The following is a 13,324-nucleotide window of genomic DNA, read 5'->3' as shown; positions in this document are numbered from 1 at the left end:
CTCTTGAGGCTACTGGGGAGCACCACAGGAGTTTGTGAGGGTTCACCTGGTTAGCTTTCGGCTCTTGGGAGATCATTCAGGCTGCTGTGGGAAAACAGGGGAGTGGGCAGTATGCCTGGGTCAGGGGGAGAAAGATGAGGACGGAGAGGGAGCTGGTGAGGAAGCCTAGGCGAGCCACGAGGCAGGTTGGCCTGGAGACTGGAGCTCAGGGAGTGGGTGTGAGCGATATGGAGGACTTTGAGACTGGGTGTGGGAGTGGGAAAGAGAGTGGGTGGGGTAGGCAGAATTTCTAAAAGGCCCCCCAGAGACCTCCTGCCCTAGTGCCCGGAAGCTGTGGGTGAGATGAGATACACTCCTGTGGGTATGTTATGTTACTTGGCACAGTTGACTGTTCTGCATTATCTGGGCTGACCCCACGTAATCACACAAGTCCTTAAAAGCTGAGCGCTTCCTCTAGCTGGTGGCAGAAGGGAAATCAGAGAGATTTGAACCTGGCTTTGTGGATGGAGGGGGCCAGGAGCAAGGACCAAAGAGTAGCTGCAAGGACCTGAGAATGCCCCCTGTCCCACAGGAAACGGGGACCCCAGTCCTACAACCACGAGGAACTGAATCCTGCCAACCACAGGAATGAGCTCAGAAGAGGTCCCTCAGCACCAGATGAGATCACAGCAAGTGGAAACTTTGATTTTAGCCTTGTAAAGTGCTAAGCAGAGAACCCAGCCTTGCCATCCTGGACTTCTGACCTGCAGACATGTGAGAGAATAAAAGCGTATTGTTTTAAGGCACTAAGTGGTCATATGTTATATAACAACAATAGAAAACAAACACACCGGATTTGTGGATACATTCACTGAATTGAAAATAAAGGTGGAGGGGCAGGGCAGGACAGGCTGGCAGAGAAAGGAGGTCCTGGAGGACTTGCAGTGGGCAATAATTGTCCCAGCCCCATAAGGTTGTTGAGAGGATCAAATGCATAGAAGGTAAGTGGTGGATAGATGCTGGCCGCTGTGGTTGTGCCTGGATCTGCGCCGAGACCCAGGTCCCAGGTATGGGTGGAGATCTGGGGGCTGCTGCAGAAGGTGATTCCGGGAGGTGCACAGGGATAGTGAAAGCGGGTGACATTGCCACTGCCCAAGCCCCACTGCACCCCCTGGGGCTGGGGTCTGTCACGTAGGCCAGTCCTAGCCCTCTCTGGCCAGGAGCCCAGGTCTCCTCTCCCTTGAGTGTACACTCACCCCGTGGAGCAGTAAGGAACGACCAGGAGTTGAAGATGGCCGGCTCTGGTTATGAACTTCTTGTGACTGTGCTCTCTTGACAACTGGTTTCTCGCTTTGCCTTTAGGGGTGTGGGACAGGGAGGTCATGGTCCTAATCCTAGAATGTGAGAACCGGAAGTGTCTTTGGGACCTCTGTTGCCCCTCCTCCTCTCACAGAGGGCAACGATGAGGCTTGGAGAGGCAGGGACTTGCCCTGACCACAGAGCAAACCAGGGACCAGGCTCGCCTTCTCTCTCCCTCATTCAGTCCTGGGCTCTGGCTTCCAGTCGGGGATGCAGAGAGGCATGTAGCCAGTTGTCTCCTCCCTAGTCCCATACTCCTTCTCCACAGACCCTGATACTCCAAGGGGGGAATGGAACCCAAGGCTGCGCGGCTTCTGTCTGTTTCATCTTCCTTTTCTACACATGGGAAGGAGGAATCTGTGTTTTCCTTCATGAGGAACAGAGAGATGACCAGCCAGGCTAGAGTGGAGCAGACTGGGGGGAAACTGGGTTGGGTTGAGGGTGTCTCTCCTTGACTGGGAGACCTTGGGTGTCAGAGTCCTTTCAATTTAGCTCCGGAGTTGGCTAACGTTTTCTATTAAGGGCCAGATGGTCAATGTTCTGGGCTTTGTGGGCTCTACCATCTCTGTTGCAACTATTCATTATTTACAACAACAGGCGGCGGGCTGGGTTTGACCCATGGGCCGAGTCAGCTGTAGTCGGCTGATTTGGGTGATGGCCGTAGTGCTGCTGCTGGTGGCTTTCCCTTCCCTCACCTCCAGTTGTCGTCATTACCATTATGTGGAGCCTAATTGCGGAAGGTCTTTGGGACCTAAATCACCAGCTGGCAACACAGAACCCTGAAGAGGTTTTTCTAAAATAGTAATATGATTTTTTGTTGTTTTCTTTTTAGTTTTTAAAAATTTGAATAAATAATACATTGACATGGTTCAAAATTTCAAAAGTGACATGGTTTAAAAATTTATATCAAAAAGTTGTACAGTGAACAGTGTCCCTCCCTTCTCTGTTTCAGTTCCCTATTTTCCAACAGCAAGCCGCCGGTGAGACCCGTTTCCCACGCCACCTTCCATAGGCATCTACCTATAGATTCACAAATGCTGTTTTGTCCCCTTTTTACAGAAATGGTACAACATTGTGCATCTTGCTTTTTGCAATAGGAGATTGTTCCTATAAAATTGTTGGTGTTTTTATTAGGACAGCATTAACAAATTAATTTATCAGATGTCACGGGGAGGTTTGGCATCTTCTTGACGTTGAATCATCTTATTCAGAAATGCAATAGGCCTCTCCATTTGCTCAGATCTTTGGTATGCTCAACATTCCATATTTTCCTCATCTTTATCTTGAATATTCCTGTGTGTTCCTAGGTGTTTGAGCCCCTTTCTTCTTTTAAATCTTCTGATTGTTGTCGGCATATATAAAAGCCACCTTACTGAATTCTCTTGTAGTATAGAATGGTGTTTGGGTTGCTTCTCTTTGGGTTTTCTGTATATGTACTCATACCGTAAGCAAATGATGATGAGCAAATGATTTCCTGTTTTTGTGCCTCTAATTTCTTTCTCTTGTCCAATTGCATTAGTTGTACCTCCAGAAAAAGTTACGTAATAAGTGGAAAAAGACAACTTTGTATTGTTTCTCACCTTAATGAAGTGCTTCTGGAAGAAGAAGTTTGAGTTGTTTTTATAAATGTTTATCTTATTCTGTTTTGTCAAGAATGTTTACTAAAAGTATGTGTTGAAATTTTTCAAATGCCCTGTTAGTATATATTGATAACACTGGTTTTTTCTCATTTTATTTATTAATATGGTGCATAGTATTAAGAGGGTTCCTGACATTAAACCATCCTTGCCTTTCTGGAATAAGCTTTACTTGATTATGATCTAAAATTATTATGAATGTGCTGTCGAATGGTACTTGCTTGTACTTAATAGCATTCTTGCATCAATATTCACAATTCAGCTTGGTCTATGGTTTTCTTGTACTGGGTGTGTCAAGCCTGGTGCCTGAGATGACCTCCAAACAGAGGTGTGGAGGAAGCCATGGGACCTGTGCGTCTGGAGCTCATAGGAAAGGGCTGGACTCGAGCGAGAGATTTGTGAGTTGTTTGCGAGGAGGCGGTATTTTGTGCCGAGAGACTGGATGAGATCACTCAGGGACTGAGCGGATAGAGATGAAGAGAGTACCAAGGACTAGCCTTGGGGTTCTTCAATGTGTTTGAGATTCATCCTTTGAAGAGGAACCAGCAATAGAGGTGGAAAGTTATTTGGCAATAAAGAGGAATGCGGTACTGGTACATGTTATAATATGGATAAACCTTGAAGACATTATGCTAAGTGAAAGAAGCCAGACACAAAATGTCACATACTGTATGATCCCATTTATAGGAAATGTCCAGAATAGGCAAATATTTAGAGACAGAAAGTGGATTAGTGGTTGCAGGGGCTGGGGGGAGGGTGGGGATGGGAGTGACTGCTAATGGGTAAGGGGTTTCTTTTTTGGTGATGCCAATGTTCTACACATACATTGTGGTGCCTGTTGCCCAACTCTGTGAACATGTTAAAGCCATTGAATTGTGCACTTTAAGGGGGTGGATTTTATGGTATGTCAGTGATATCTCAATAAAAATGTAGGGAAAAAAGAAACTGAGAAGTGGCCAGAATGTAGAAGGAAAGTCCTTCTACATCAGCATGAGGAAGCTGATCCCATCCCAGGTCAGGGCTCAGAGCCCCACTAGTGGGAGGCTGGTTCTCACCTTTTTTGGCAAAATGGAGGAACGTTAATTGGGGACAAGAGTACTTGCTGGCAACAAGTTCAATTCTAGGACATCATTCTTCGTTGCTGGAAATCCTTCTGACCTGGCAGCTGAAGGGAGGGTCAAGGTTAGAAAGAGCTCTTCCCCAGCAGGAGAGGAGTTACTGACAGGACATGTCAAGGGAGAATGGGTGGGCCAGGTGCCAGAGCCTCGACTAGCCCAGCATCAATCACTGATCAGGCAGACCTTGGCCAGGGAGAGAGGACAACTGGAGCTGGTTCTGGAAAGGCAAAAGCTAGTGGAAGTATAGGGCAGATGAGCAGGGGTATGCCTGGGAGGAGGCTCTGCTGAGACAGGGAGCAGGCAGGATTAAGATGTCAAGTGTCAGAACTGATGAAATTCTTTCATGGGGGTTGAGTGGGAAGGAACGAATGCTCCTGAAAATCTGGCCCATGCCTCTCTAGGCCAGTTGGAAGTATTCTGGGGGACTCCTGCATGTGTAAAGAGCTAGGCCAGGTCCCAGCCTGGAATTGGTCCTCACCTGGAGGGACTGGAGCTGTGTGCATGCCCAGGTCACCCACTGGGCATGCAGAAGTGCTGTGGTCAGACCCAGGGAGGGGTAGAGCTGTGAGCAGAAGGCATGGTGGGGCGGCAGGGGTGTCAGCTTGGAAGAAACAGGATTCCGAGAGGAAGTGGAGAGGCCATTCCAGGTAGATGGAGGTTTGTGCTGCCAAAGTGATCTAAGGTGGAGGCTGCTGAGGATGCTGGGAGAAGATGGTGTGCGTCACCTGGACGAGATACTGAGTCAGGTGAGGGGGCTGGGTGGGCAGGTGTTGCAGCTGGAGGTTGAAGACTGGAAACTGGAATGAGACTGGGAGACTAGAAACAAGCGAATGACCCTCTTTACACCCATTTGAGTGCTGGCCCAACTCTCAAAGGAAGAAAATTGAGGCTCAAAACAGGGAAATGACTTGCTCTAAATCCCAGAGTGGAGACTTGGGGGAGCTGGGGTTTGAGCTGGGCCTCCTGATTCCAAAGCCAGATCTGGAGCTCCTGTGCTGGAGCTTAGAGAGCAGGTGAATGGTCTAGACAGGGCTGGGCAAACTCTTCCTAGACGGGATTGGATAGTAAATATTTTCCGCTGTGTGGTCCAAGAGGCAAATTTGAGGGTACTATGAAGGTAAGTACGTAATATAAGAAGAGATAAAACACGGTTCCTTCCTTTTTTTTTTTTATGAGGAAGATTGTCCCTGAGCTAACATGTGTGCCCATCTTCCTGTTTTGTATGTGGGACGCCGCCACAGCATGGCTTGATGAGCGATGTGTAGGTCCCCGCCCGGGATCGGAACCTGTGAGACTGCTGAAGTGGAGTGTGCGGACTTAACCACTACGCCATCTGGCAGACCCCTAGTTCCATACATTTTTATTGACAGAATTAAAAACTTTGCTTATGGACACTAACTTTGAATTTCATAGAATTTATGTATCATGAAATAACTATTTTTTTCAACCATTTAAAAATACTGTATAAAAACCATTCTTTGTTTGAGTCATAGAAAATCAGGCAGCAGGCCAGATTTGGGTTGTGGGCCGTAGTCAGCGAGCCCCTGATCTCGATCTGTGCTGTCCAGTGCAGTGGCCACTGGCCACATGTGGCTACTGAGCCCTTGGAAAGTATTTAGTGAAAAGAGATGCACCCTAAGTGTAAAATACACACTGAATTTCAAAGACAGTCCAACAAAACAAGTAAAATATCTCAATAATTTTTTATTGTGATTACACATTGAAATGATCATATTTGGATAGATTAATCTAAGTAAAATATATTATTAAAATTGATTTTACCTGTTTCATTTTGTCTTTTTTACTAATTGTCTGATAGTCTTTTAATGTGGCTATTAGAAAATGTTAAATTATATGTGTGTTTGCATTGTGGCTTGCATCATATTTCTGCTGTCCACTGATGCTTGAGGAGTGAGGCCAGGGCCTCAGGGTGACCTGACCCCTCCCTTTGTGTTGAGGGAGGTGGGAGGAGGTGCGGCCAGCGTTCGGGAGTGGAGTGTGGGCCCTGTGGGGACAGTGGATTTCACCAAGGAGAGGTGGAAGGGCAAGTGACGGGGGGATGTAGACCAAGAAGTCTTCCACAGCACTGGGTTTGGGAGGGTGGCTTCAGGGAGTGGCAGGGCTAAGCTGTTTTGAGGGTGGCTGTGAAAGGCTGTGGGGCCAGGCAGGCGGCAAGAAGCAAGAAGTTGCCGAGCCGTCGGCCAGGTGAGCGAGTGGGATGAGGACCCCACCCCGAGGAGCTTCCATCTCTCGACCCCTGGATCAGGAGACAGTGTGAACTTGTCTTCCGTTGTGAGCCCAGCACGTGCCCCTTACTTGGAGCAGTGGTTGGGCCAGTTCACTAGCAGACTGTGGAAAGAGAATGTGAAGATGTGGCATTCACCCCAGAAGCCCTTCCTTCTCACAGCAGGAGAAGCTTCTGCGCCGTTTCCCGCTGCTGACTGGAGACTGTTCCTCTCTCCTCAGCTGCCTCCCCTGCTGCCCAGGCTGGAGAGTCCTGCTGCCCTGGCATTGGCTGGGCACAGATGTGGCTCCTTGTGCTGCTGTTCCTGCCCAGGAGCTGACTCTGCCTTCTCCTGGGCGTGGAGGGACGTGGGAGGTGCCATGGGGATGGGACCGCCCGTGGCTTCCTGTTTCTCCGTGTAGGGAAAGGCGGGGTTTCTGTGTCCCTGTCTGTGGTCTTCCATAAGCAGCACTGGGGTCAGGGCTGAGACCTCAGCATGCCTCTTGTCTCTTGTCCTCCAGTGCCCATACCTCAGAGGAGCACTCGGGGGCCGAGGGGACACTGTACAGAGAGGCCTGCACTCCAGGCTTGGGGCCGCTGGACATGTTACTCTGGGCTTGAGACTGAATGTTTGTGTCCCCCCAAATTCATATGTTGACACCCTGATCCCTAATGTGGTGATATCAGGAGGCGGGACCTTTGAGAGGTGACTTGGTCATGAGGGTGGAGCCCCCATGAATGGGATTAGTGCCCCTATAATGAGGCCCCAGAGAGCTCTCTTGCCCCTTCTGCCATGTGAGGACACAGAGAGAAGACAGCTGCCCGTGAACCAGGAAGCAGGCTCTTACCAGACGCCGAATCTGCCGATGCCTTGATCTTGGACTTCCAGCCTCCAGAGCGGTGAGAAATAAACTTCTGCTGCGTAGAAGCCCCAGCCTCTGGTGCTCTGTTACAGCAGCTCGAATGGACTGAGACGCTCCCCTTCTCGGACGCTTGCTTTTCTTCTCTGTTAATGAGAGGTTTGGACTTGATCTTTGAAATGGATCATCTGTTGATCCTTTTCTAGCCATCGGGGACTAACCTATTAGAAGAAATGGACGAAACAGACGGTGCCACTAGAGGCAGGCATAGCCAGGAAATGAGGGGGTTGTCACCTGTGGTGGGATGGTTTTCTCCTGGAGAGAGGCAGACAGTGTTTGTCCACTGCCTTCCTTGCCAGGCTCGGCATTCAAGGCACTCCGGTGGGTGGTTCTGGTCCAACTTTCCAGCCTTATGCCCATCCTGCCCTTATGCGTGGAGTCAGGGTTGTAACTGCACACAAACACACAGAAAGTTCTGCCCCCTCACCCTCCTTAATGTCTCTCATTGCCCCGTCCTCTCATGGAGTATTGCCATCACAGTACTCACTGACTTCCTGTTTCCTGTGGATAAATGGAACCCTTTGTCATGGCACCCTGCCCAACAGCACAGTCTCAACTCCTCTCTGTCACGTGGGGTCACTCACAGTCCTCTGAACAGCCTGTGCTTTCTCAAGTGCTGAGCCTTTGTTCAGCCAGTCTCCTCTGCCTGTACCCCCTTCTCCCCATCTCTGCCTGGAGAACCCCCATTCAGTCTTCATGGTGCAGCCCTGGCGTCTGCTCCTGTGGGAAGGCTTGTCCTTCCCATCCATCTCCCCAGCTTGGTTCGGTGTCCCTCCTGAGTGTCCTTGTCCTTCTGTGCTTCCCTGATATAGCATTCATCTCACCACATGGCAAGTAGACTCAGCTCCCAGGGCAGGGGTGGCCTCTGACAGTGGAGGCCAGCGGGTTACCCAGGACAGGTGTTTGGTGACATTCTCCAAAAGGCTGACTGACTGACTGAACGACAGCTTTCCTCTAGTGTGTCCCTTCACTGTCATTAACACAAAAGCCTATTGTGAAGACCGGGCACCTACTCTGTCCCTGCCTTCCTTATGCAAGCAGCTCAGCTCATTTCTCAGTGTCCCTTGCTGTAAGGTGAGGCCACATGACAGAGTTCTAACCAATGGAATGTGAGTGGAGGTGATGTGTGCCCCTTGCAGGCCTGGACCATTAAGACTCTCACACTAGTTCCTCTCTGCTCATTTCATTCTGCCAGCTGCATGCAGATGACAAGGCCCGAGGGGATGGCAGAGCCACAAGATGGAAAGGGCCTGGGTTCTTAAATGTCTGTGTGGAGGAGAGATGCTTTTCTGGCCTGACCACCCAGCCAGGACTGGTACTCTGTAAGAAGCCGTCTTCTGTGGTGTTTAGATCGAGTGGGTGCTACAATGGAGCCCGCCCTGACTGCTATTCCTGTAATGCAAACCCGAGTGCAGGTGACAGAGGAATAAAGGAGCATTCAGGTTTAGATGGTGGGTCGGATGGGGGAGGTGAGGGGGTGTGCATCAGGGCTGACTCGCCCATGTTCCTGGCCTACACAGGTGGCTCGCTGGTGGAGGCATTCTCTGTGGCCAAGAACACTGGCCGAGGGGCTGGCCTCAGGGAATGCCATGTGTTCAGTTTTGGACATGCTGAGATTGAGGTGACTTGCCGACAATTTAGGAGAGATGTTGAGGGTTTAGAGTTCAGAAAACAGTTCTGTCCTGGAGGGTTGTAGGCGTGTTGATGGCATTCGAAGCTGAGATATGAATAAATGAGTGAACAGATGAATTGTTGCATGATCAGAAACCGAGGCTCAAAGAGAGAGTCCTGTGGGCCCGCACTGACTTTAGTGGCAGTGCTACCGTAGACGTAAAGAACCTCCAAGGCTGGCCTTCTGAGGAGGTGCTGCTGCCTCTCAGAGGGCAGACAGGCCTTCCCCAGTTTTGTGGGCTTTTCCTCAGCCTGGTCAGGGCAGTGGGTCCTAAGTCTGGCCCTAGCCTGAGACTGGGTGCTTGGAGTGTTTGATAAAAGTGAGCATCCAGCCCCAGGGGCCTGGGAATCTGAAGTTTTAAAAGCTACATGGGGGATTGTGACATGAAGCCAGGCTGGGCCCCCTGCCTGCTGTGTCCACTGTATGCAGCCTGCGAGCTCCGAGGAGACGGGGAGGACTGGGTCTGTATGTGGATCACATATTCCATTGAGGTCTCATTCCAGGTAAGTGTCCCAGACATTTCCGATTGGCCTCTGGTGGGCAGAGCTGCCTCTGAGTCTCAAGCTAGGCACAGGGTAGCTGTCGCAAGAATGTGACCATGCGGGGACCGTTGGCTGGCAGAGTTTCTCCAGATCTTCCCAGTCTGCTCTGAGGACCCCACCTGAGACACATGAGGGGACCCCAGCAGCTGAAGTAGTCTTCCCTTGGATGCTTCTATCGTCTTCTTCATCAGCAGTCCTAGCAGCTCCCACGTAGACCGGCTGCCTGCCGGGCACTGAGCTACGCATGCAGCAGACATTCTCTCTGCTCCTTGCAGCAGTGCTGAGAGGCAGGGCTTGTCATCCGTTTTAAAGGTGAAGAAGCTGAGCTGCACAGAGGCCTAGTCACAGACTGACATCTCAGATGCTTTCCGTCAATGAAAATGAATGTAGGAGGTCCGGGAGTACCACATTAGCACCTAGTGGGAGTTTGGGAGCTGGGGCGAGCTGGACAGCACCTGCCCCCCCTGCCGGGGGGCACACGACTCAGCTCCTGCTGAGTATGGACACGTGGGACTCTGGCCCAGTGTGACTTCATCTAACAATTTTCCGAAAGTAACTGGAAATACAACACTTTTTAGAAATATCATACTTCGTAAATGTTGGTAGATAAAATTTTTTTTTTTTTGAGGAAGATTAGCCCTGAGCTAACTGCCACCAATCCTCCTCTTTTTGCTGAGGAAGACTGGCCCTCAGCTAACATCTGTGCCCATCTTCCTCTACTTTATATGTGGGACGCCTACCACAGCATGGCATGCCAAGCAGTGCCATGTCTGCACCTGGGATCTGAACCGGCGAACCCCAGGCCGCCAAAGTGGAACGTGCACGCTTAACCGCTGCGCCACCGGCCCGCCCCAGTAAATAATTTTTAAAGATATTCAAAAGCTGTGTAGGGCAAGTAAGCACATCTGAGAGTCAGATTCAGCCCCCAAGGAATCAATTTGTAACCCCTGATTAAGAGATCTTTTATTCATTCTGCAGGTATTGGTGTGCCCACTGGAGGTGTCGGAGTGAAGGAGACAGACTGGGTGCAGGATCTCATCGAGTTCACGGCCAAAGTCAATATTGCGTGGTCTGTGATCTGAGAGGGGCCCTTCTTTGGGGCATGACAGAGCACTTCCTGGAGGAAGCAGACGTCTGATGGATGTTTTATTAGTCACCTAGAGCTGCCTTAACAGACACCAGCAGCTGGGTGGCACACAACAACACAAGTTTATTCTCTCTCAGTTCCTGAGTCTAGAAGTCTCAAATCCAGGCATTGGCAGGGCCGTGCTCCTTCTGCAGGCTCAGGGGAGAGTCTGTTCCACGCCTCTCTCCCAGCTTCTGGTGTTGCTGGCAGTCCTTGGTGTTCCCTGGTGCTAAGGACCAAATGTTTGTGTCCCCCCAAATTCGTATGTTGAAACCCTAATCCCCAATATGATGGTGTTTGGAAATGGGGCCTTTGAGAGACAATTTGGTTTAGCTGAGGTCATGAGGGTGAGGCCCTCATGAAGGTATTAGTGAGCTTAGAGACAAGAGAGAGCTTGCATCTCTCTTCACTCTCTGCCATGTGAGGATGCAATGACGAGATGGCCATCTGCAAACTAGCAGGTGGGTCCTCACTAGACACCAGATCTGCCAGCACCTTATCTTGGACTTCCCAGCCTCCAGAACTGTGAGAAAGAAATGTTTGTTGTTTAAGCCCCCCTGTCTATGGTATTTTGTTATGGCAGTCTTAACTGACTATAAGACACTTGGTTTGTAGACTCATCACGCCAGTCTCTGCCTCTATGATCACACGGCATTTCCCTCATGTCGCTCTGTCTCTGTGCGTCTTCTCTTCTCATACGGCAGCAGTCAGATTAGATTGTGGGCCCACCCTACTCCAGTCTGATCTCATCTTAACTTGATTACATCTGCAAAGACCCTATTTCCAAATAAGGTCACATGCACAGGTAGCAAGGGTTCGAAGTTGAACAGATCTTTTTGGGGGATACTATTCAACCCACAATAGATATGTGGAGTAAGCAGGGGAAATTTGAGGAAGAGTATTCCAGGCAGAGGGAACAGCAGATGCAAAGGCACCTCCAGAGGCAGACGGGTGCAGGTGAGTTCCAGGAAATAAAAGAAATTCATCCCAGCTAGAGTGGAGAGTGGGTATAAGATGTGGCTGAGGTGGCCCATGCCGGGCTTCCCACAAGCTGTGTGGAATGGGCAGTCTTGGCTAGTCTGCAATTCGAGATAAATGCCCAGATCTCAGCAGCTTCACACAGTACAGCTTTATTTCTTGCTCGTGTCAAGTCCGGTATATGTGGCCACATATGTAGCTCTGTCATGCAGAACACATGGTCTCCAGGGGAAGACATGTCTGGGGGAAGCCCCCAGTATCAACCACCCAGGCCTGGAAGTGACCCTTTCACTCACAGGCCACACACAAGGGAGGTTGGCAGGGGGCACGATTTCTGTGAGCCCCAACTCTCTCTCTTACCCTATTCAGGGTTAGGACTTAATCCTCAGGGCACTGGGAAGCCAGCCAGGGTTTTCATGCACAATGTGGAGTGTGACAAGATCTGACTTGTGTTTTAGAAAGTTTCCTACAGCTGGAGGCAGAGTCAGCCCTGAAGCCAGAGAGCCGGAGCCCATGGGGCTGTGGTGGGGGGAGTGGCCTGAGTGGAAATTGGTCATAGCAGTCACAACATTTTTGCAGGTAACTCCTGCAACTTCCACCTTGCAGGCTCAGCCCCAACGAAAGGAGATGTGAGAAAAATTAGTGTAATTTAAAAAACTTTCAAAATGCATTTTGCGTCTGTCCTCTCTATTCTAGATTGGCAATTGTATTTATTCTTACACGTAGATTGCTTGACAGCATGAATCTCCAAAGCCAGGGGACTGTGCTCTGTGGGCCGCTCAAGGGATTTTCAGGCATGACTGCGCTCCTTGCTGATTGGAGAACCTCACTGTCATGGAAGATGCCCTCTACTCAGGGTCTGTAACTGGGACTCAATAACAGGAGCAAGATCCGTGTGTCAGAGGGACTTCTTGCTGCTTCCAGCCAGCCCGGTGCCCTGCCTCTGTCGGAAACGCCCTTGGAGGCAGTATGAAAGCATTCTGTGCTGAGACGGACCCCCACTTGTCTGCAGTTCTTTACAGAAATATTAAGAAATATTTTCTAAGCCATTGCTTCATTTGAGCCTCAGAATAATTTAATCTGATACGAGATCTAATTTAGAACAAGAAACTTGGGGTCCGAGACAGCCCTTGTCCTACAGTAGCCGGGAGCCCTGGAAACAATTCCCAATGTGGAGTTGAAAGTGCTGGCTTTGAGGCTGTGATTTTAGCTGTGTGACTTCAACGCTTTCGTGTATCAACTATAGATAATTGCACAAAGCTATTTTGAAGCTCCAATGAAGCAATGTTGGTGAAAGCAATTTGCGAACTGTGAAGCACTGAACAAATGTTGTGTTGTTACTCTTGGACTTGACATGTCACTGAAAGCATTGCTCAGGTTCTGCTAAAGGAATCTGTGTGGACAAGAGCAGGGGATTGATTTATGCCCTCAGTAGTTATGTCCTGTGGCTGCATTTAGACTATTTGACTTTGAACTTAGTTGCCTGAATTATCTTGTTTGGGCAGCTGTGCTCATCTGCTCATCTTCTCCTGTGAACCACATCCCTGGCCCTCATTTCTGTGGGTGGGCAAGGGCTGGAGTGGAGGTGGGGTGGGGAGTTTGTCAGGGACTTCCCTACAAGCCTTATGGCCAGATTTCAGTGACATGACCAAGGGTTTATGGAGATGTGAGAATTCCAGTCATGGCATCTAGCCTAAAAGTGAAGTGGTCAGGTGGGCCTCGGGGTGAACCAGAGGGCATTTGCTCCTCTGGGGGTGGGTGTCCCAGCT

General features: G+C 49.9%; 1 long non-coding RNA gene across 1 annotated transcript; it reads right to left on the bottom strand.

Annotated features, from left to right (window-relative positions):
• Positions 1 to 5,779: 5,779 nt before the first annotated feature.
• On the bottom strand, positions 5,780 to 7,722 carry LOC103563671 (uncharacterized). The gene is made up of 3 exons (XR_547921.2): positions 7,472 to 7,722; positions 7,166 to 7,323; positions 5,780 to 6,442 (listed from the first exon to the last, which is right to left on the bottom strand). It is a non-coding gene; the product is annotated as an uncharacterized lncRNA (long non-coding RNA).
• Between the last annotated feature and the right edge of the window lie 5,602 nt (positions 7,723 to 13,324).

Source organism: Equus przewalskii, chromosome 13 (assembly GCF_037783145.1).
Source record: "Equus przewalskii isolate Varuska chromosome 13, EquPr2, whole genome shotgun sequence".
Lineage (NCBI taxonomy): Eukaryota > Metazoa > Chordata > Mammalia > Perissodactyla > Equidae > Equus > Equus przewalskii.
This window is presented reverse-complemented; position numbering and strand designations above follow the sequence as displayed.